Source organism: Falco rusticolus, chromosome 8 (assembly GCF_015220075.1).
Source record: "Falco rusticolus isolate bFalRus1 chromosome 8, bFalRus1.pri, whole genome shotgun sequence".
Taxonomy (NCBI): domain Eukaryota; kingdom Metazoa; phylum Chordata; class Aves; order Falconiformes; family Falconidae; genus Falco; species Falco rusticolus.
The window spans coordinates 20,903,674-20,926,691 of record NC_051194.1 but is presented as its reverse complement, the minus strand read 5'-3'; the positions used below and the strand labels follow the sequence as shown (position 1 = coordinate 20,926,691).

The 23,018-nt window shown below is 60.4% G+C and overlaps 1 protein-coding gene across 4 annotated transcripts in view; it reads right to left on the bottom strand.

Annotated features, from left to right (window-relative positions):
• Positions 1–22,011, bottom strand: part of CXXC5 (CXXC finger protein 5) — a 38,224-nt gene extending 16,213 nt beyond the window's left edge. For 2 of the 4 annotated variants that reach the window (XR_005105789.1, XM_037397818.1), the window contains exon 1: positions 21,920–22,011. The gene's annotated coding sequence lies outside the window, so the exon portion shown is untranslated. Of the gene's footprint in view, positions 1–1,655; positions 1,804–21,406; positions 21,523–21,919 lie in introns of those variants that run through there. The other 2 variants (XM_037397821.1, XM_037397819.1) reach the window with 2 other exon arrangements.
• Between the last annotated feature and the right edge of the window lie 1,007 nt (positions 22,012–23,018).

The following is a 23,018-nucleotide window of genomic DNA, read 5'->3' as shown; positions in this document are numbered from 1 at the left end:
GAGCTGCTCCGGAATCGGAGTTCGCTCGGCTCCTGCCCTGGAGCAAGGAATCTGAAACACTGCCACTGGAAACGGAACAGAGCATCCGTCATTTTACTTGCCAGGAATATATCCAGCCCCCAAAAAAAGAAATACTGCCTGCTGAAGAGCCAGCAACAAAAGCCCTTGATTTCACTGGTGAAACAGAGCCCGGCATCGGGCATTTCCACCCGGGTCCTGATTCTCTGCTGAATTCAGAATCACCAGAAATAAAATAAGTGGCAGAGTTGGGTCAGGGCTGAAGGGGCCAGAGCAGCCCCAGGGCCTGGAGGAGGGCACAAGGTCAGGATGGATGGTGGGGACCAGTGGACCCCGCCCAGGATGCTGCAAGGAAAATCCATGGGTTCAGAAAAGAGGCAGGTGGCAGAGGCAGGGCTGGAAGGGACGAAAGCTCCCTCCCACTGCGGCCAAACCAGAGCATCCAAGCACAGCCAGCCCCACTGCGGGGTTGTCCTTGGGAAGCCGCCCTGCCCACAGCCTCTGCCAGCATCCTGCCCACAAGCCACCCCTGGCCAGGCGGATCATCAACCCCCGGCCATTCCCCATCACATCCCCAGAAAAAGGAGCAGCAGCGTGTTCCCAGCCAGCCCAGCCCCCAGCCCAGGCACGCCAACCCAAATATCTGCAAGAAGCGCTCCCCTCCATGGGAACAGCAACTCGACACAGAGTTCACATGCCCCAGCAATGCCTGATTAAACTCCCAAACTCCAAGGGAATACCCCTGAGGCTGTCTGAAGATAAGCTAGGAACTAGGCTGCTCTCAGGAAATGCAGGGACTGGGAAAAGCAATCACTTTTTTTCCTTTTAGATCCAGAATAATAGAGAGCAAACCCTGACGTGCTCTAGCTTGGACACAAGCACTCACCCAAGCTCACCCATGCACCCCAGGAGCTTCCCCATCCCTGGAGCAACCAAGAGGACACCCGTGACCCCAGCACTGAGCTGGATCCTGCCAGAGGTGGTAGGGGTGGAACCAGAGAGCCCAGGACAACTCAAGACACCACAGGTGAGCTGAGTGGGACCTGCTGGGCTCTGCGTGGTGGGCTGGGAGATGCTGAGCAAGAGGATGGTGCTGGAGACCTGGGTGGAGAAAAGCCTTCTGCCAGAAGGCCAGTGGGTACCAGTGGATGGGGCCACTTGCTGCCGACACCTTCAGTGACTGTGAGGCTCTGCAGATGCTCTATCATTTTGGCTTACTCCAGGGAACACCTCAGACGCTGGTTTCAGCAGTCTTCAGGTCTCCTGCGACCCTCATTGCCCTCCTCCTCCCCTTTGGCTTTTCCATGACAGGTAGTCATAGCACTACACCCAGTGATGCTCCTCCCTTTCATACCTGCTGGAACCCAGGGAGCAACCAGCTTGTCACAGCTGCAGGGATGGTTTGCACCACATCTCGGTAAGCCCTCGCACTGGGGCACTCCTGGGGTGCCCTGCCCTGGCTGTTGTGGCAAGATGTCATGACACCAGCTTCAGTGGTCACCACCCATGATGGCATAAGCTCCAAGTTTTACCGTCAGCCAGGACCACAGATGGGAAGGAGACCTGCACCCACGCACACCATGCTTGCAGATGGGCAAACACGTCTGAGGCCAGAGAAGCACAGGCGATGCACCTACCCAAGACAAGGTCTCCTTTGGAGGAGGTAACAGCCCTCTTGGGTCTTGATGCTCCTTCAAGAATCAGCCCAAGAGGAAGGGTGCCTTCCTTCCCTGCAGCATGCCAGCAGAAAGTGGAAGAACAGCAATCCTGGGCAACCTGATGGGAAAGGGCATTAGGAAAACAGTTCCCAGGAAACTGTTGGGACAAGAAGTCCTGCCACAGGGATGCGGTGGCATGGCAGGGAGGGGTCGTATCAAGACCCAGCTCCTGTCTTTGATCAGCTACCAGCCTGGCTGCAGAAAGCATTCAGACTGTGCTACACAACGCTTAGATTTTCAGTGGGTGTCTCACACACAGCTGCAAGCCCTTACTGTGGCCTTTCCATGTACGACGGGGGTGTATAAGAAAGGTGGAGAGAGACTTTTCACCAAGGCCTGTTGTGACAGGACAAGCGGCAATGATTTTAAACTGGAAGAGGAGTAGGGTTAGGTTGGACATAAGGAAGAAATATTTAACAATGAGGGTGGTGAGCCACTGGCACAGGTTGCCCAGAGAAGCGTGCATGCCCCATCCCTGGGAGTGTGCAAGGCCAGGTTGGACAGAGCCATGCGCCCCATGGCAGTGGGGCTGGACTGGATGATCTTTGAAGATTTCTTCCAACCCAACCCATTCTCTGATTCTGCAGTAATTCAACTACACGCACTGTGCCCTACCAAAAAAAGCACAAGTGTGATGGTGAAGCTCGCAGATCTCAAAGAACCAGCCACAAGACAGCCAACAAGCAGAGTTCAGGCCCTGGGAAGCGGGAAGGTGTCACCACCAGCCATGACATGGGTCAGGACAGGGGGACCCACAGATGAAAGAGCTGCAGGACACACAGTAAGAAACAGAGGGGTTCACTCTACACATGACCACAACATGGAAAAACCTGTCTAAAAGTTGTCACAACACAGAAAAAGGTAGGGAACAGCCACAAGATCGAGCCTTGAGCATAAAGGAAACACTGCATGGCGGGAGCTGGAAAGGTCCTGATGTGATGAGCTAATCGCACTGGAGATGTGCTTTGAAGGGACCCGATTACAGGGTGCAAGCATCCTCCTGGACTCACTGGTCCTTCTTGGCCCCAAGCTCTGAGTTAGGTATCAATGCTTCTGCCTTTACTCACTTCCTCAAAAGCTGAGGAACAAGGTGCCAAGCTGGAATGGCAAGGAACAAGCTGGATGTGGTTGTCACAGTTGGTGCCTGCACCGTGGTGGTCCACTCCTTCTCCAGCCAGCCTAGGGTGGGATCAGAGCCCCCAGCCTCCCCCAGGGACCTGCCTGTTAGACTGTGAACCCCCTTAAAGAGAAACGTCTTCCTTCACCCATGAGGAAGGGTTTGATCCCATGCCCTCCTGAAACCCAGCACCCACATCCCCATCTCCAGACAGGACCTCCTGCCACAGCACTGGCAAGCCCCCAAGATGGGAGGAAAAGGGTCACCAGTGCATGAGCCACCAACCCAGAGGGTTGGTGTCCCCACCGCCTGCTCTTAACTTCCACAATGGACATCCTCCTCCACCTGCTGCTTTCTCCAGCCTGCTTCATCTCCTCCCTCTTCCCCATGCTGGCACTGCCATGCCAGGGAGTCCTGCACCTTGCCCTCAGTGACATGCTCCATGGTGGATGAGCCCGAGCCAGCCCGGGGGATGAGCAGGGGCTGTGGGGGCAAGCTGGGCAAGGAGCCCCTGCCATCTCCATCCCCCAGTGAGCAGGAGCACTGGGGAACTTGGCCATGCAGGCGGTGGATCACGCAGAAAGAAACCTGTGCCTGCGGCTCGGATGAGCTACCAGCATTTTAGGGACTGTCCACAATGCCTTCCTTGGTCTTCTGGCAAGTGATCAACAAACCCAAGGTGTGACTGAGGGCAGGCTGTGGGCAATGCTGTGCTCACAAAGCCAAGGAAGGCACATTTCCATCCCAAGGGCTTCACAAAGAACCCATCCTTGGAGGTTTTTTCCTCTTTTGGTAGTTTCTGACACATTTAAGATAGGGCACATCCAGGTAAAGGTAGAAAAAATTCCCCAGAAATTCCTGACCAGGTTCCCCTTGACCAGTGTGGCTTCCCCACCCTTGTGCACCCTGGATGGACCCACATGCCCTCCCCACATCTTTTCCCTACACACCACGAAGCTGAACCACAGCACCCAGAGAAGGAGGATCCTCCTTTAAGGATTTTGCAGAGAAAGAGGTACTTTTTTACCCCAACAGTGCATTTTAACAATGCATCAAAGCCAAAACCCCACAGCAGGGAACTCCCAGGGCTGAAGATTGCACCGTCCCTCGTGGCCAAGGGAAGCAGCCGGTACCCACAGGGGATTCAGGACGGGTGTCTCTGGAGGATGGCCATGGACGTCCTCATGTCCCCGCAGCAGGCAGCCCTGCTTCAGCTCAAGGGGTTTAAGCTGAACTAGTGCAAGTCCCTCCTGCAGACCCCCGAGGTGTAAGGCTCCCTGAGCTCTTAATGGGCTTACAGAGCTGCTGGGACCAGAGCTGCTCCCCCAGCACAGGGGCTGGGGGGACTTAAAAGGCACCGCCGGCCAGCAGCCCCCCGTGGCACCACCAACACCAGCCATCCCTGGCACGGTGGGGACTACCTGCCAGCCCTGTCCTGATGAGCTATCGCTGATGGCACCGAGCACTCAGCCTGCTCCATCCCAAATCCCATGTGCCCTCCTCCAGGCAGGTGTCCCCTGCTCAGCCTCAAGGACAGAGGCAGACATGTGTGTCCCCCAGCCCCACAGCAGATCCAGTCTCCCCAACCCATGCCACTGGCTGCTGGCAACCTCCAGGGAGAGCAGAGCCCACAGGTACTGGGCAAGAGGGGAATGGCCCAGGGAGAGAGGGGCACAGGCAAGCTGGTGGCAGAGGGCAAACCAGTACACCCGCTGCTGCCTGTGCCAGCACCCACACCCCCATGCCTGCACCTGCGCCTGCACTGGCACCCCACACCTGCACCTGTAACTGGCACTCTATACTTCACACCATGCCTGTGCCCAACACCTGCACCCCAAACTTCACCCCACACCTGTGCCCCATGCCTGCACCAGCACCCCATGCCTGTGCCTTGTGCCTGAACCCCATGTCTGCACCTGTGCCCCACACCTGTGCCCCACACTGGCATCCTGTGCCTCCCCTCCACGGCTCACCCTATGCCTGCACCCCACTTTTCACCCCACATCTCACCCCACTGCATCACCCAGGGTCGTGCTAAGCCCACACTGCACGACCAGGGGAGCCTGGGTTTGGGGCAGGATCAGGGCAGGACCAGCTGCAGGTTCCCCCCTCTCCAGAGGGACCCCACTCAAATTCAGGCTGGGGGTGACAGGAGCATGTGCCACACAGCACCCTGCCTGGTGAAGAGGGAGGGGCCAGCACATCATCCCACACCATCCCTGGGAAATCCTGTTTTTCCAGGCTTGGATCAAGCACAGGGGACCAGGAACGGACGGCTGGCAGGAGCGGGGCTGTCCAGGGAAAATCCTGCTGGAAAGCAGCAAAACCCCATCCCCAACAAGCCCGACCCAAGGCAGCCCCTCACCAGCCTGCTGCGCTCTGGCAGGGACAGATCTGCCTTCCTGCTTCATCGTATTTTGGGGGCTTGAACTTCAGCGTGCAAGTTCGTGCCTTTGGGTATTTTCAGAGGGGGAAATACATTTTTAAAAAAGCATAAAAAACTCAAAACCCCAAAACCTGGGCACGCAACTGAGCTCCTGTGATTTCCATATCAGCTGCTGTACATGCACACAGCATGGAAAAATCCTTAGCAAATTTCTGCTAAAAAATAAAAAAAAAAAAAAAAAAAGAAAGGAAAACCCACAGAAGGCTGAGCTTGCTGGACACAGCATGCCAGGAGGGGCTGACAGAGCTGTTACGGTCTATTGGGCCAATAATCCACAAACTAAGACGGATTTATTGTACATGGCAGATCGTAACAGCTCCAAAGAAACCATCACTGTCTCCCGGTGCTTAAAATTCACTTTCTTGGGGGAAAAAAAAGGGCCAAAATATGGCTTTACGAGATAAGATGCGTGGTTGTACCATTCTGTGACAGACAGAAGCCTGTGCAAACACATATATGTTTTTTTTTTTTTTCTCTTGATATATAAATAAATAAAATATCTTCTCTTCCACGGCGAGCGCAACTGCATTACCCGGCTTGAAGTGCTGCTGTTACCACCGGATTACCCGGCTTGGTTTCACCTCTGTTAGCAAGATGGATTTGCAGGGATGTTGTTTCCACCCCAATATTACTGCCCAAACGTGGAGGGAGATAAAAATTAAATTAATTAAAGCCAACTTCAGCCCCTGTACCCATCTGGCTTGCTGGGATGGGTGGGTTTGGGTCGCCTCTTCTTGGAAGGTGCAAATCTCCCAGAAGCGAGCTGCCGGGGCACAGAGCAGGCTCTTCCCACCAGCACAACACCGTGATGGCAAGCCCAGGATGGGGGAGGGGATATTTAAATAATAAATATTTATTAGTATTAATATAAAAATATAAATAATAAATATTAAATTGTTGTTGCTGTTAAGGGCAGAGCTGGATCTTTCCTTTGCAGCTTTGTTTCTGGGCAGAGAGGAGCCCCAGTCAGCGCAGAGGAGCAGGACAAGAAGTGGGACCAGCCCGACCCTGGCAGTAATCGCGGCGTCTGTTCGAATAGCTGCGACACTGGAAATCACGCTGGGCCCAGCTGAGAGCTTACTGGCCGGCTGATCATATCAGATGGGGATCAAAGAGGCTCAGCTAACGGGTTTAGTGCATGGCTCGTCCCAGCCACCACTGCTGCCGAGGGGGAGGCCAGGCTCCGGCTCACCAAGGGGGTGGGGGTAGGGGTGGGTTGGGGGCTGTGTGGCCAGGATGCTCGAAGGGACCCCAGAGGGCGTGTGCAGGAGCGAACACCCCTCGGTAGGGTGATGCCTGGCAGGATGCCCGGTAAGGCAGCCAGCCCTGAAACCCCCCTAGCACTGCGCCTGGATGATGGGTCGGGTAACGCCATGTGCGTGCCCACCAGCCCCCCCAGCTGCACCCCAAAACCATCTCAGGGGGGGCGCAAGCAGTGGGATACCGGACCAGGCGACCAGGAGAGCTGCTTGCGGCTGCACTCAGGGACTGGAGCTGCGATGCCAGTGGGCAGGGATGGGTGCGGGGAGGGGGTTTGCCTGGGGTGCCCCAGCTCCAGCCCCCACAGCAAGCAGCACAGCCGGGCAGTGAGATGCAATGTGCTGGGACTGGCCGGGCGGCTCCAGGGAGGGGAGACGAGTAATTAGAGCAGGAGGCTGTGAGTCAGCAAACGATGCGTAACCTCGCCGAGGTTGACAATGAGGCAAAAGATGGCAGTTTCGACTGAGAGCGCCCGCTGAAAGGGCATATTTAGATATGCAAGTAGCAGCAACTCCCAACAATTGCAGGGCTGGCGACCTGCTCTGCAAACCACGCTGCTCCACAGTGACCGTCTGTCTGCCTGCCAAATATTCGACGCCTTTCTCCAAAATCATTGCAAATAAGAGAGGCAGTCAGTTGCAGCCCAAACTGTACAGGAGCAAGCTTGCAGGGACCACCGCTGAAAAAACAGTGTGTCGGGGGGGGAAGGTGCTGGGCTGCCTCTCCGACAGCACCCCGGGCTGCCCGGGGAGGGACGTGGCTGCGCTCGGCAGCTGACCTTGCTCCGGATGCCCTGGAGAGAAGCGCAGCCGCCGGCAGCGATCCTCCTGGCACGCCTGCCGTGCTCCAGGGTGGGTGGATAGCAAGGGCGAGGTTTAGCTTGGAAGCAAACCCCAGCCCCAGCCAGAGGCACAGCCCCCGCTTCTTGGGGGGTGTCGGGGGGCTGTCGGGGGGGGGGGGGTCTGTCTGTCAAAGCTGCAGGCAGGTAGGGCCCCACCGCACAGCAGCCCTCGGCGAGGAGAGTTTAATTAACCCCGGAAAGCAATCGTTAAACGGCCAAGCCGGGTAATCGATGCGGAAGGGGCAGCTTGCTGCCGAGGGACCATCTGCTCCAGGGAGGGATGGCGGCTCATCGCCCCCCCGCCGCCCTTCACCCCGCGCTGCCGGCAAGCCGCCGCGGGGCAGCTGGTTTGGGGGCCCAATTCTGAGCTTAACATCGGCAAAGCTGCCCCCCAGGCGGGATGTGAGCTGCCCAGCGGGGGTCCCTCCACCCTCGCCTCAACCCTCACTTCCCGTAAAGCCCCAGGTCCCCAAACCACGTGATTTCCTACACGCTGCAGCACACCCCCCCACACACACCCCCCCCGCCGGCACAAAGCCTGGCCGGGGGCCCCTGCTGCAGGGTCCCTCTAGAGCAAGACAGCCCTATAGCCAGGATGCGGCTGAAGGCGAGCTGGGCAGGGATGTGGCCAAGCATTCTCCTTGCTCTGCAGCTATTTCCACCTGTGAGATGAGTTTGGGGCAGCCTCAGCCTGGAGGGCACTGGGGGGTTGTGTCTTATGGAGCACCTGGCCCCCCTGCTCACATTCATGGTCAGACTTGCAGGGGAATACTCAGAGCGATGCTCTCAGCAACCCACATCACCCCGAGTACGCACCACCCTGCCACAGGGCACCACGTTCCTGCCCGTCCCTGCCTGCCTGGGCAGGATGCCCCATGGCATCCCGGCAGGAGGGCAGCTGGAACCAAACCCCTACAGGCAGGAGGCAGCTGGGAGACTCCTGGGAGAGCTGTGTTGCTGGAGGGAAACTGAAGCAAGGAAAGGGCAGGGATGTGCCCATGCTAAGCAACCCAGACTCGGTTTTTCATGCTAGTCTCCATCCCATGGCCACTCCAGTACAAGTGTGCACAGAGGGGTGCTGCATCCAGGAAAATAGCCGGCGGTGTTATGCAGTGCCTGTCCATGCTCCAGCCTCTGCCCCCCTGGCACCCACCCATGTCTTCAAAGTCCGCAGGCAGCCCTAGGCCCCTCTTGAACTTCCAAGTTTCTTCTCAATTGCTTTTATGTCCACCTGATAAAATAAATTATGTCAGGTGCTCAGAGGCAGCGGGGCCAAGCAGGGTGCACCTGCTCCTGAGGGACCCAGGAGCACCTCCCCTCTGTGAGACACTGACTCCAGCTCCAGTATGGGGTCTCTGTGCAAGTTTGGGAGGGGTGCAGGGAGACCCCTGGCCCCTCATGCCATGGTCACCCCCCAGGAGAGCTTTGGGGTCAGCTGGAGATGCAGCCGGTAGCAGTGTCCCAGGGCAAAGCCAGCTGGTGGGGGGAAAAGGAGGATTTTGTCCTCCAAGATGGGACTCGGCCAGACCAGTGTCCCCAGTGGTGTCACTCCTCCCTATCCTTCAAGGGGACCTTCTACCCACATCACACCCTGCCAGTGCCACCACATCCCAGGAAGCCCATGGTACGTGGCATGGGCATGACCCCCATGGCAGGATGCAGAGAGAGCCCAGCCCCACAGCAGGGAGGCACTGCTGATGCAGATGCTGAACATGCAGCCACAGGCATCCTCCTCCTGGACTGGATCTGTCCCCCACCCCTCGGGAGGAGAGGGGACATCCCTGAGGAGGAGGAGGGCTGCATCCCACAGAAGGAAAGGAAATGCCAGGAGGAGCCCGACAGTCCAGAGCAGGTGCTGCGGTAGGGATGGCATGAGGGACAAGTCCCAGGACACAGCATGGCCCTGGTGCCAGGAAAAGCCTGGCCTGTGTGCCCCAGCCTCCCCTGGGGCAGAGGGGAAGGTACAGCTGCTGCCACCCAGGCACAGGCAGGGTGACAGATGAGTCCCCAGGACCGGCAGGGTTCAAGATGACCTGTGAAGCACAACTGAGCTTGCACCCTTCCTTGCCCCATGGCTGGGAGACACCTTGGGCTCCTCTTTACCACCTCTTCATGCTGCCCTGGACCTGCAGACCCCCGGGGGAAGGAGACTATGCAGTTCTCCCTGCCTCCAACAGCAGCAGCTCAGCCGGAACGGAATGATGCTCCCTGCACACATGCACACACCCGCTCGCACGCCAGTACCACAGCACGGGCATGGCTACCAGTCCAAGGGCCACCTCTGCTCCAGGAGAAGGTCCTGGTGGATTCAGTTCCTGGCTGGCAACAGCTGCCAGGACTGCTGGAAGAGCAGGCTCAGGCTCCTACACGGAGCTGGCCAGGTGAGGCTTACCAGCACACCCCACCTCCCAGGGGAATATTCAGATGGATGCTCAGCATCGCCCTGTGTACCAGCACCCTGCTGCAGGGCATGGAGATGAGGTGTTACTTCCCATTCCTGCCGCAGGGATGCCCCATGGCAGCCCAGTGGGAGAGCAGCCAGACAGGATGCAGTGGGGGAGACCCGTGGAAGAAGTCCACTGCAGGAGGAAAACTGAAGTAGGGAAGGGCCAGGATGCGCCCATGCATTTGGTGTCAGCAAATGGACCCAGAGCAAGCTCTTCCTGCTGCTCCCCCCCATCCTACTGCCACCGCAGCATGAGGACACATGGAGGAGGACAGGGAGCAAAGAGAGAGCAGGTACAATTGCCACCCAGCACCATCAGCCTCAGCCTCACAGCACTAGGTGCAAGGCAGGAGCACAAGCGGTATGCCCCACCAGCACTCTCAGGATGCTTGCAGCCCCTGGCAGCCTGTTGGTAGATGCCACTGCTGAATCCAAACCCCCAGGCTGCGAAATGCCCAAGCAATTGGTGGCCGGACCTGCCCACATCACCCCAGTGTAATAGCTGCCTACCCAGCTGTGGTGCCAGCGCTCAGCCCCTCAAGCCACCATCTGACTCCCAAGCTCGTGCTCAGCCCCTCAAACCAGGGCTTGACCCCAAAACCAGTGCTTAGCTCCCCCCAAACACTGCTCAACCCCTGAGCCAGTTCTCAAGCCCCTGCAATGGTGCTTATACCCCCAAACAATGTTCAATGTCCAAACTAGTGCTCAGCTCCCCAAAATAGCGCTCAACCCCTAAACCAGTGCGAAGCCCCCACAAGCCGGCACTGAACCCCTGAGCGGATGCTTAGCACCCCAGACCCATGCTTGACCTCTAGGACAGTGTTCAGCCCCCCAAAACAATGCCTGACCCCCCAAACAAGTCCTTAGCCCTCCAAACAGTGTTTGATCACCAAGCCAGTGCTCAGCCCCCCAAAAAGGCTCAGCCCCAGTGGAGGGGTCAACCCTGCCAGGACGTGCCTGAAGAAAGGACTGCGCTGCTTCACCCCCACAAAGCAGGAAGGGACCCAGGGGAGAGGTCCGGGCTCCGGGGAGAGGAATTCCCCCGGGGCCAGCCCTGCCCTGGGCAGGCAGGGAGGAGAAGGGACAAGGACATGGCTGTGCCGGGATCACCGCTGCCCATCTTCCCCAGAGATGGCCACTCCAGTTTCCTCCCAGTACACATACTGGTTACATTATCTTTCAGAAAGGCCAGACAGCCCAGAGGGGGTCTCCCCAGGTCTCAGCAGCTTCCCTCTCCATCACCAAAACGATGCGGGAGCACCATGGCAGGGAAGTTGGTCCCCTCCCAGCCCTCTCTCTTGCCTGCGGGAGGGGGCACATCCCCAGTGCAGTGTGGACCCTCCGTGTCCTGGAGTGGACCCCCTTGTCCCCTCCTCCCAGTGCTTCCCAGAGGAGCATTGCCACTGGGAAAGCCAAGATTGTGGAGGCTCTGCCAGGAGCCTCCTCAGCCCTACGGCCCAAAAGCCACCAAGGGAGGGGGGTCCAGCCAAAGGCAAGGAGATTTATTACCCAAATTATCAGCACCGGATCCCCAGTTATCCTTGGAAGCAGCCGCATGGCAGGACAGTCTGTGGGATGCGGGCCAGGGAGCTTGGGTGGGAGGAGAGCACGTCCCACCTCTAACACAGGCAGCTGTGGGTGGCAGGGGGACTTATTCCCTGTTGCCAGTCATGTTTCCCTGCCCTATCTGTCAAGCTATCAGCCTCTGGGACAAGCTGCTGAAGCCATCACCCCACAGCCCAGTGCCAATTATTTCCAGGATCAGGCTGGCAGCGGTTATCAATATGTCCCCCCCACAAACCTCCTCCCCATCACCCAATGCCAGTTGTGGCTGCCTGCAGCCAGCACCAGCCACCGGCAGCCTGGCCCCTCAGCATCACTGGGGACCTGCTGCTGGCCCCCCAGGGTCCCCATCCCTCCCTGGCTCTGGTGTCTCTGGACCCACAGAGACAGCCCCCATCACCACCCCATCCTCCCCATCCATCCCTGCCACCCTCCACCCCTAAATGAACTGCCAGCCATGGCATGAATGCATCCCATTTTAATCTTCACAGTGCATCAGCATGGGAGGAAAAAACCAACACCTTTTTCACCTTTCTTCCTTTTTTCTGGGGGTCTTAATCTTTACCTGGGGTCATATTTACTAATCCTCTTGCTAATCCCCCAATGCCTTCACAAAGAAAAAAGCCCTGTCCTCCACCAGCCCGAGATGTGGCAACCATCAGCAGCACCCGGCAGAAGTGGCACCGGGGAACATGCGCTGAGGCCCCTGGGTGCTGGGGGTTTATCACTTGAGGCGACTCTTGTTTTTTCCCAGCAAGGTGGCCAATATATGTTTTTAAAAGCCTTTTTATTTAAGGAGCTCAAATGTGAGGATGGGGAGAAGGGAGGTGATACAGTGGTGGCGAGATGCAAGCATGTCAGGCAACGGAAGCGAAGCCTGTGGGTCTCAGCTCAACTGACAGGCTCCAACATTTAAGAAATATTTAGGGAAAGGATAAGAAACGGCCTCTTAGGAAGGATTCAGTGAAAAAACGTCCACTGCCAGTTTGCACCCCCCACGGCCAAGGTGCACAGGGACCCCCAGGAGCATCCCCGAGCACTGGCCCCCAGCCTGCCAGACACACGGGGCCCTGGACCATGGCAGCTGCCGGGGTGTGGGCAGCAGCTCTGATGGCCCCTGACTCAGTTCCCCCATGTGGAGAGATGACAGGTCACCCCCCGCTCCCCAGGGATTCAGACGGCAGAGGCTGCCCTTGAACCACCTCCAACTCATCACTGGTGCTGGGGGAGGGGGATGCCTGGGAATCATCCCAGGGCTCTGCAGGCAGACAACAGGGGGCTGCAGATAAGGGAGAAGGGTTCCTGTGGATGGGGGGGGCAGGGACCCCTGTACTTGTGGGGGGACCGGGCTCTGCAGAAGGCAGGGGGAGCAGGGGGCTTTGCACATGGGAGGCTTTGCAGCCAGGGGAGACAGGGGCGTCTGCAGATGGCAGAACGGGGGTCCCTGCAGATGGGGAGGACAAGGGTCCCTGCAGAACTGGCCTTCCCAGGCCTCACCTCCCGCTGTACCACCACCGCTCCGCAGCTGGCCCCCGCCCCTGCTGCTGCCGGGGGCTGCGCAGAGCCCTCCCCAGCATGGCAGGAGGCAGGGGCTGCCCGCAGCACTGCCCCAGCCCCCCCCGTGGGCCCTCGCCCGGCGAGCTAACCAGTTATGGCAGCACGGCCCTCTCGGCCGCAAGACAGCGCACGCTCGACCGCGGCCGGCACCTTGCCGCGCCAGGCTGGAATTTGCAAGCTGTCCTGATGCATTAAAGCGCAAACGCCTGGCGTCCAGCTCCCAGCCCTGCTGGGGCCGGGCCGGGCCGGGCCGTGCCACGGCATCCCCTACTCAGGGATGCCAATGCTGGGACAGCTGCCCCCAGGGTGGCCAGAGCCCCCATGATCATCTTCATCTTCTACATTTATTTTTCTCCCCCCCCTGCCCCAGCTTTAAATAGCTCCTTCAGCGGAGCGGGGAGACGCTGCCAGGCTCCCGCTGCCGCCACAGCAAGACAGGGGACGCAGAACACAGAGGTCCCCGCCAGCACCGGCGCGGGGGCTGGTGGCACCGGCCAGGCAGAATCACGGCAGTGCTGCCGGGATGGGGCCCCTTCCAGCGGGCAGCCCAGTGTGCCGGTTCAGTGATGTGCACTGGGGCGCGGCGGGGATGGGGGGGACAGACGGACACGGATGGACAGATGGATGGGATGCTCCACCCGCCAAACCCAGGGGGGTGGGTCAGGCAGAGGCAGAGGGCCCCAAGGTGGGTGCCACAGCACCCTCACAGGCACAGCACCACGAGGACCACCCTGGAGAGCAGGCTGGAGACAGGCTGCAGTCCCCCTGGGGAGCACCCATTCCCTGGGGATCCCAGGGACCCCCCCTCCCCTGTACCCAGAGCCACATCATGGCACACACACACACACACACACACACGTCTGCTTCCCACGCTGGGTACTTCCCATGCTGGGTGCTTCCCACCAGGGCCGGAACCCGCCATCCCATGTCCCTGACCCCACTGCCTTTCAGAGAGCACCCTGGGAGCACCCCCAGGGCCACCCATCATGCATTACCCTGAGCTGCCCCTCCAGGTCTCTCCAGCAGGCTGGGCACACTGCAGGAGGCTCGAGCACCTGCCAAGGCTGGGGACAGACGGGACATCCCACTCCCCAGCACTGGCACGCACTTGCCCCTTGTCCACATGCCCAGTGATGCTCTCAGGACCCGACGCCCACCCACAGCCACCCGCGCAGCCAAGAGCCGACCTGCAAAGGGGCACATCCATCCCACGGCCAGGCAGCATGGGCTTGACCGGCCGTGCTGATCCCAGCCAGCGCAGGGCAAATGGCAGCGGGATGCCCGTGGGAGGAGGGAACGGCAACAGCCAGCTGGAATAGGAGTGTGAAGGAACGGCTCTTGCGTGCTCTGTCCGGAGCCAGCTAACGAGGCCATATTTGAAATGCTTCGCATACCTCCGGTCATCAGATTAGCAAGATGCAGAAGGTAAAGCAGAGGGCAAGAGGAGTGCTCCCTGAGCCAGCGATCCTCAGCCGCTCACTCCCACGGGCTGCGGGAACTGGGGGAAATGTCTGCAGTTGGCAGCGGGGCACAGGGAGAGGCAGCAGCCGTGGGGACCCCAGGAGCGATGGGTGCTGGAATCTACTTCCCTGCTGTGATCCCAGCTGGACACGGCATGGGTGCAGGAGGGGAAGGTGGGGAAGGACAGCCCAGCACTCGCAGCTCCAGGTTCAGCCACACAGGCTGTCCGCAACCCTGCTGCCGTGTCTCAGCCACTCCCACCCTCACCTCCCTAATGGCCCAGGTGAGACCTGGACTACTGAAAGACTTTGAAACATATAAAGGGAACTTATAGGAAAAACAGTGGGAGACTTTTTACCAGGGCCTGTCATGACAGGACAAGGGGCAAGGGTTTTAAACTGAAAGGGGGCAGGGTTAGATTGGACATAAGGAAAAAACGTTGTACAATGAGGGTGGCGAGACACTGAAACAGGTTGCCCTGGGAAGCTGTGGATGCCCACCCATGGAAGTGTTCAGGTTCAGATGGGACGAAACCTTGAGCAACCTGATCTAGTGAAAGATGTCCCTAGATCTTCCAGAGGTGGGGGTGAACTAGATTATCTTCAGCAGTACCTTCCAACCCAAACCATTATATGAGTCTGTAAAACGAGGCAAGACCCCACACAGCCTCCAAGGAATGCCTGCAGGCACAGCGCGTTTGCTCTCCCTTGACCTGGACCCACACCCAAAGACAGGCTCCTGCAAAGCAGACAGCAGAGCACTGGTCTGCATCTCCTATGGGTGTAGACCCCCCTCCATCAGGCTTTGCACCAGCGCCAAAGAGTTTCAAGCCATTCCCAAGGCATCAACGCTCCTTGCACGTGAATGGCCCCCCGTGGGCCACGGTCCAGCTCCAGGAGAGGCTGGAGAGCAGGAACCTGCCTCTGAGCCACAAGCAGGTGCAGAAGAGCCTACAGGGCATGGAGGAACCAGAGCTGAGACCACATGGATCTGCAGACCCTTGAGACCCTTCAGGGCTGGCATGTTCAAGTCAGAACCCCTCTGCCTGTGGGATGTTGAAGTCAGAGACTCAGGACTCTGATCTGGACCCCAAACTGCTTTTCTCAGCCAGCCTTTGAGGGACAGAAAGAGGCACAAAAGCCACACGGGCAGGTTCCAGCAAGAAGAAGTGAGAATCGATGACACCAGGACCCCTGGGGACACCAAGAGACCACCTGGAGTTCAAGCGGATGGAGCCATGGTGCTCATTTGGGCAAAGCCAAAGACTCTCATAAGGAAGACCTTGGGAGGTAGATATTGCCCAGACATCCCTATGAACACCTGGAGCACAGGCATGAACTCAAGGCAGGTTTGCAAAGGCAAAAATGAAACCTCCATCAAACCACAGCCGCAGGTGAGACGAGGGCTACCTCCAGTAGTGGGCAACCACCCATGAACCAAGAGATGACCAGAGGCAGCAGCAGTAGAGGACACCGGAGGAGAATGGACCCAACCTTATTATACCAGAGCACAAACACAACCCTTGCTCAAGCCTCGACCATGCCCAGGATGCTCAGCAAGTGCTGAGTAAATGTATGCCAGGGTCAACTTGGGGGGTCTCATGGGTGGCAGCAGTCACCCAGAACCCACTGGAATCACCCAGAAGCACCTTGTAGCCTACGAGACCAAGATGACACTGCTCCCCAGCCTGTGCTCCCACCCAGGGTCTGGTGCCACGAAGGTGACAATCGGACCCTGGGAATAAGGCCCATCTCAGAAGTGACCCAGAAATTACAGGCTACGCCTCACACTGGTGCAGGTCCCATTCATCACCCACACTGTGCCCCTGCTGTAGAACTGTATCACAGCATTGACATGGGGCAGAGCCAGTGACCTAAGCTCTTTTCCATCTCCCACCTCTCTGAGCTGGGAGCATGGAGATAGAAAAGCACATCCTGCTTGGAAAATCAGAAAATGGCATTTTCTTTCTTTGCCATGAGCTCCAAGGTTGGGGCTAACACATACCTTCCCACGCTGGGGCACCAACCTGTACGCATCACTCAGAGGAGGCGATGGGTCCTCATCCTCCCAGTACAAAGGATGTCCAAGTTCACACAATGGAAGATGCTTTGGTACAAGCAACAATGTTTGAGGATGATGACATAGAGCCAGACCCACAAATCCCAAGGCAAGACCACAGCCTGGGAGCCAAGCCTTCACAAGGTGACCACAGCAGGGCCGTTTTTCAGGTCCCTTTTCCGTGCCATAACAATGGATGGGTAGAAACCAGAGACACCAAGGCAGTCTCTCAAAAACCTTCTGACCTTAAAAATCCTTTTATCTACATAATAACAGGCTGCCACCCATGTGCGTCAAGGGCTGTCATCTCAGACCGTCAATACCCTCCACCTGCTTGCAAGCCATGCAAAAAGACAAGCTGGGATGAAACTACTCCGAAGACATTATCAATGCACCCCCCCAGCCCCACAACACTCCAAAAGGAGAGACTATTGGGCCTGCTCCATGGCACATTTGTACCGTCAGCACTGAGATGCTGAGGGACCCAAAAGCTTCTTCTGCCTCTGGTCTTCAGGCACCTGAGGGCCAGTGGCCAGGGTAAAACGTGTCCCTCAGACTCTCCAAAAGGTGATGGGATCCACCAGTCCCCCTCAGCCACTCGCTGGTGAAGGCAAAGTCTGCTGCAGCCCTGATCCTGCCCTGCTCCCCAGGGCAAAGCCACCAATGGGCAGGAGCAAACCCGCTTCTCCTCCCCACTGGCCTAGGGCTAGGATTTCCCAGATGGTTCCTCCTGGAAGTGGTTCCTCCTCCAGTCACCCCTTTGCTCCAACACCTCTTCCCTCCCACCCCTCCTACACCACTGCCCCCCTCCATCAAGTTACAGAAGGGTCTGGATCTGAAGGAACCTCCAAAGACCATCCAGTCCACCCCCGTGCCATGGCCAGTGACATCTTCCACTAGATCAGGTTGATCTGAGCCTCATCCAACCTGGCCTTGAACACTTCCAAGGATGAGACATCCACAGCTGCTCTGGGCAACCTATGCCAGTGTCTCGCCACCCTCACTGTACATTTTTTCCCTATGTCCCATCTAAGCCTGCCCTCTTTCAATTTAAAACCGTTGCCACTTGTCCTGCGACGACAGGCCCTGTAAAAAGTCTCTCTCCATCTCTCTTAGAAGCCCCTTTTAAGCATTGCCAGGCTGCACTAAGGTCTCCCCAAAGCCTTCTCCAGGCTGAACACCTCCAACTCCCCCAGCCTCTCTCCACGGCAGAGCTTTTCCAACCCCCAGGCCATTTCAATGTGCTCCCCGGCCCCCGCCACCCCACTCTCACAGATCTGTATCTGTCTTGTGCTGGGGACCCCAGAGCTGGATGCAGCGCTCTGGAGGGTTTCACCAGGGTAACATCCCCGCTCTCACCTTGCTGGCCACAATGCTGGTGATGCAGCCCAGGAGACGCTTGGCTTTCTGGGCTGTGAGCGCACATTGCCAGCTCACATCCCATCTGTCACCCACCGATATCCCCCAGCCCTTCTCCACAGGGCTGCTCCCAACCCACCCATCCCCGTGCTGTGCTGGGACTGGGCGTTGCCCCCACCCCAGTGCAGGACCTTGCACTCAGTATGCTTGAACCTCCCACCCTTCCTCCTGCCCTGTCACCCACCTGGCAGAAAACAGCCACACACCAGCATCCCCATCCCTTCCCCAGCCACCGCAGCCTGTCCACATGTCCCCAGTTGGGTGGGGTGCCACCCTTTTCCCAGGATGGTGGTTCCCATCCTCTTCCCCAGTCTGGCTCAGTTTCAAGAGCCCCATTCACTGAGGGGACACACAGCGCCAGCCAAGACCCCCAACCTCCAGGCCCAGCCTCTTCACAGAGGGGCACTGGGGACCGCTGGAGGGCTCCCCCATGCAGGGGGCCCTGCAAGACCCCCCACACTCCCAGGAGTCAAAGTCAAGTCAGGGGAAAAGGAGGGGGAAAGAAAAAAAAAAAAACCCAACCAACCCTTTTGAGTGCAATATTTTAGTTGAGCAACAGAGCATGAGTAAAGGAGGGAGCTTTTCGTGGTCTGGTGAGTTTAAGCTATGAGCTGAAAGTTTAACTATTAATACACTTAATCAAGAGGTTGTTCCTACGGCCAGGGTTTGGGAAAACAAATGCACCGGCAGGGCAAGGAGGGGCAGGGGAGCAGCGGAACCCGCTCCCGCCACCCCGGGGAATGTCCCCTGCTGGGGGGGTCAGAGGCAGACGGTCTGGGACCAGCCAGGGCTGGATCCAGCCTCAGCTGAGACCTAAACGGCCACAGCAGGACGTGTCAGGGGATGCTAGCTCCAAGGGCCAAGCGCCCAGGATCTGGCCCTGCCCCTGGCCCCCCCAAACAGGAGATTTGGCAAGAGGGGACAATTTTGGGGAGAGAACACCACCCCCAAGTCCTGCACCATCCCCAAGGCCTGGGCAAGCAGCACCTGCACCGCTGACACCCGCCCATCCCCAGCCTGGAACAGCCCCAGTGACACCAGGGGATGCCGGTGGGCAAGGGACTCCTGGGGTGGTGGATCCTCAAAACACTGGCTGCCCTGTATGCCCACCGCATCTCACCCGCCACCCACCTTTGCCGAGGAGGAGGAAGAGGGGCAGGCTGAATTTCGGGGCACAGCACCCAGAGCCCCTCTCCCCTGCCCACCCACTCAGCGCCAGGGGCAGGAGGTGCAGCCAGGCTCCTGGCAGTGCGGCGCTGGCTGCCCGCATCTCCGCCACAAAATCCATGTCAAGGACAATTCGGCTGCCTCCTGCCTTCTTCCCACCAAGGCGGAGGTGGGGGGCATGCACGGCACCCAGTACACACATACCACCCCCCAATCCCTGCCTGCACCCTCGAAGCCGGCAAACAGGCAAAACCCCCTCCCTGCCTGTGAGGCCACCAAATCCCAGGACAGCACTGGATGGCCGCAGCAGGGGGCCGGGACGAACTTCTGTGCGTCACCGGCGGGTCCTTTGTTACTTTGCTTTTGTTGTCACAGGCTGGCGCGTCCCAATCCCCATCGTCCCATCACCGTGTGTCTCGTGTGTCCCCCCACACTCACACAGCCCCAACGCCAGCTCTGAGGTCAGAGTGCGACATCTGCCAGCTCACCAGGCAGCATCATCGGGGCGACACCGGTACCAGCATCGCGGGTTTGCTGGGCCTTCAGTGGGCATCCGCTGGGAGCTGGAGCCACCACGCGTGGTGACACTTTTTGGGTTCGAGGCTCAGCCCACGTGACACCGCGACCAATTTGAATTAGACGTGGTGGCGAGAGCCACCGGCTGCGCCAGGGAGGCGAGCGCTGGCATCCCCGCTGGGCTCGGGTGCCGGGAACAGGCGTGCTGCTAGAGGATGGTTCTGCAAAGCTTCTCCGGATAGAAATTTGAAGGAGAGGAGAGACGATGGACGGACAGACTGACGGAGAAGGGTTTCCATGCCTACAAGTGCTCCCGCTGAGCGGTACCTCTGGGGGGTCACCCCACCTCGCCCCCCCTCACCTTCCCACCCGACCCCTCCTCACCTCAACCCCGCTGCCCTCCCGGGGAGGGGGATGCAACTGGCCCCCCGGGGAGCAGCGAGGGGCTGGGGAGCAGAGCGGGGGTCCGTCCCTCTGCAGCCCCAGGTGCGGCCCCGCCGCCGGGCGCGGGGGCCGGGGGGGGGGAGCGGACAAAGCGGCACAAAGGGGCTGCTGACACAGCAAGGGCCCGTTTCCAGAGAAACAAAACTTCCGCCGGCTCCGGCCCCACACCCCAGGTAGCCGGGCTTGTGCATCCCCCCCTTCCCCAAACCCTGCCTCAGCCCTCCCCGTCCCCGCAGCGCCCCAGCCCGCCCCCGCCCCCCCCCCGGCCCCGGGGTCGCTCGCACCGAGCGGGCGGGCGGCGGGGGGTAAAGGTTGCCCGGCCGGGGTCAGGGGCGACGGCGCGCGCACACATGTGACCCGTTATCGCAGGATGTGTGCGCAGCTTTGTTTATGCGTGGGACGCGGAGCGGGGCGGGCGGCGGCGCTTCGCCCCCCCTCCATCCCCATCCCACCCCCCTCCTTCTCTCTCCGATCAATCATCCCGGCAAAGAATAAACCGACCCAAAGCAAACGCGGGCCCGCAAGAAGGACGTCGCCGGCTGTGGGATGCGGTGAAAAAAACCCCATAAAATAGTGATAATAAAAATAAAATAAGAGGGGGGGGGGAACCCACCAACACCACGGGGCCTGTGGGGCCGCGATTCGGTGGAGTTTGGTGCCGTAATGCCAGGGCTCAGGCACAATCCACACAGCCCACGACGGCTGGGGGGCCAGCAGCACCCACGCCGGGCGCGTCCAAGGGTTGTGACACGGTGGGCGCTGCGATCGGCCGCATCTCGGGGTGTCGGGGTGCGCTGGGTGCCCTCCCCGCCGGGCGGGGGGTGTGGGCATCCCATCTGACGGCAAAGCGGGGGAGGAAATTACTTGGGAAGGGAGGGGGTAATAATAAAGTTGGGTTAGTTGTTGCACATGGCTGGGCGATGGCGAGCGGAGCCGCTCCCACGGCCACCCCGCTGCCGGTCACCGGCGGGGGAGCCGAACTGCCGCCGAAGCCCGGCGCAGCCCCAGCAGAGGCGAGCAGCCCACGCGGGTGAACCCGAGCGCGGAGGGGCCGCGACAGGCGCCGGGTGGAGGCTCCCCCCCGCCGCCCCCCCTACGCGAGCTCCGCCGCGGGTGGCAGCGGCCGGCCGCGCGCGCTGCCCGCTGCCCGGGGCGCGCCGCCGCCCCCCGGCGCCGCGGCGCTGCCGGAGCGGCCGCCCCCGCCGCCCCCGCCGGCCCCGGCCCTGCCGCCACCATTGTCACCGGGGAAACCACCCGGCGATGCCGCGGCGGCCCGGGGCGGCGGGGGGGGTTGTCGCCCCATCCCTGCCCCCCCCCCCTTCCCCCCTTCCTCACGCCGCGGCTCCCAGCGCATCCCCGCCGAGCTGCACAGTACCGGGGAAGAGGACGAGAGAAGTGGAGCGGGGGGGAGGTTCAGCTGCACCGAGAAAAACTTTGCTCGTTACCCCGCCGCCCCCCCCGCGGGAAGCAGCGGGGCCGCCCGGGAGCCGCGCAGGCAGCACCGGCCGGGCCCCGGCGCGGGCAGGCAGCCAGCTCCGCGCCCCGCCGACGCCGCGGGCAGCCCGGTAACGGCGCCGGGCGGAGCGGGGCGAGCCGCAGGCGCCCCCCGCCAAACTTTTTCTTCTCCCCCCTCCCCTTCCTCCACCACCTCCCACACACACCCCCCACCCCAACTCCGCCGTCGCCCGCCGGACCGGCCCCGGGGGCCGGCACCTACCGGCGGTCCGGGAGCCGCCGCCGCTGCGGGCAGCGCTGCCGGGGGCTGCCCGGGGACCGGGGGGAGGGAAGGGGAGGAGGGGGGTCAGCACCTGCCCCGCGCCAGGAAGGGGGGGCCCGGCGAGAGGGGAGCCGAGGCGGGCACGGTGCCTCGCCACCGCCGCACACCCACCTCCACATCGCCGCTCGCTCTGGGAGTGCACAGCCCCCGAATCGCGCTGCACGGCGCTGCCGCCGCTGCCCGCGGCTGCCGGCAAAACCCGGACCGGACCGGACCGCCCCGCGCGCCCAGCCACGCCGCGCCGCGCGCGCCCCCCCGCCGCCCCACGCGCGCGCCGCCCGCCGCACACCCCCGCGCCCCCCGGGCCCCGCCGCGCCGCGCGCACACACGGGTCCTGGGCGCCCCCACCCCGCGGCGCCCCCCGTGTCTTACCTGCTCCCCCCCGGGTGTCACCGCAGTGTTCCCCCCACGCCGTGTCCCAGCCACCCCCACGGGTGTCTCCACGCTGTGCCCCACCATGTGCCGTCCACTCCCACAGGTGCTCCCTGTGACCTTTCTACCCCACACAGCTGTCACCCTGCTGTGACCCCCGTGTCTTACCTGCCCCCCCCTACCGGGGTGTTCCTCCCACCCCGTGTTCCAGCCACACCCATGGGTGTCACCATGGTGTGCCCCTTGGTGTCCCACCTGCCCGCACAGGTGCCACCCCACTGTGTCCCCCCACGGGTCATCCATCCTCCACAGGTGTGGCTGTGGTGTGCCCCCCCTCCAGTCCTGGTCACCTCCACGAATGTCGTTGCAGTGTGCCCCCCTCCACCCCCACGGGTGTCACCCACCTCTGCACCCTGTGTGTCGTCCCGTCCCCCCCCAGGATGCCATTGTGGTGTACCCATCGTGTCCCATCTGCCCCCATGGGTGTCAACCTACCGTGCCCCCCCAGTCTGCACCCAACCCTGATGAGTGTCACCCCAGCATCCTTCCCCATCCCTCCTGTGGGGTGTCACCCTGCCGTGCCTTCCCCAGACCTCCACCCCACACCACCCCGAGGGGTGACATCCCCATGTGCATTCCCATGACCCCCTCATCCCACCCACCACGTGGCCTGTCCCCTGTCCAGCCCCATGGGTGTCACCCTGTGCCCCACCCTCAGTGTGTGCCAGGGGTGTCACCCCAGGGTGCTCCTCCAGCCCCATCCACCCCATGAAGCCTCACCTTGGTAGGTGGCCCCCATCCTTCCATGTCCCCCACCGTGGGGTGACCCCAGAGTGTT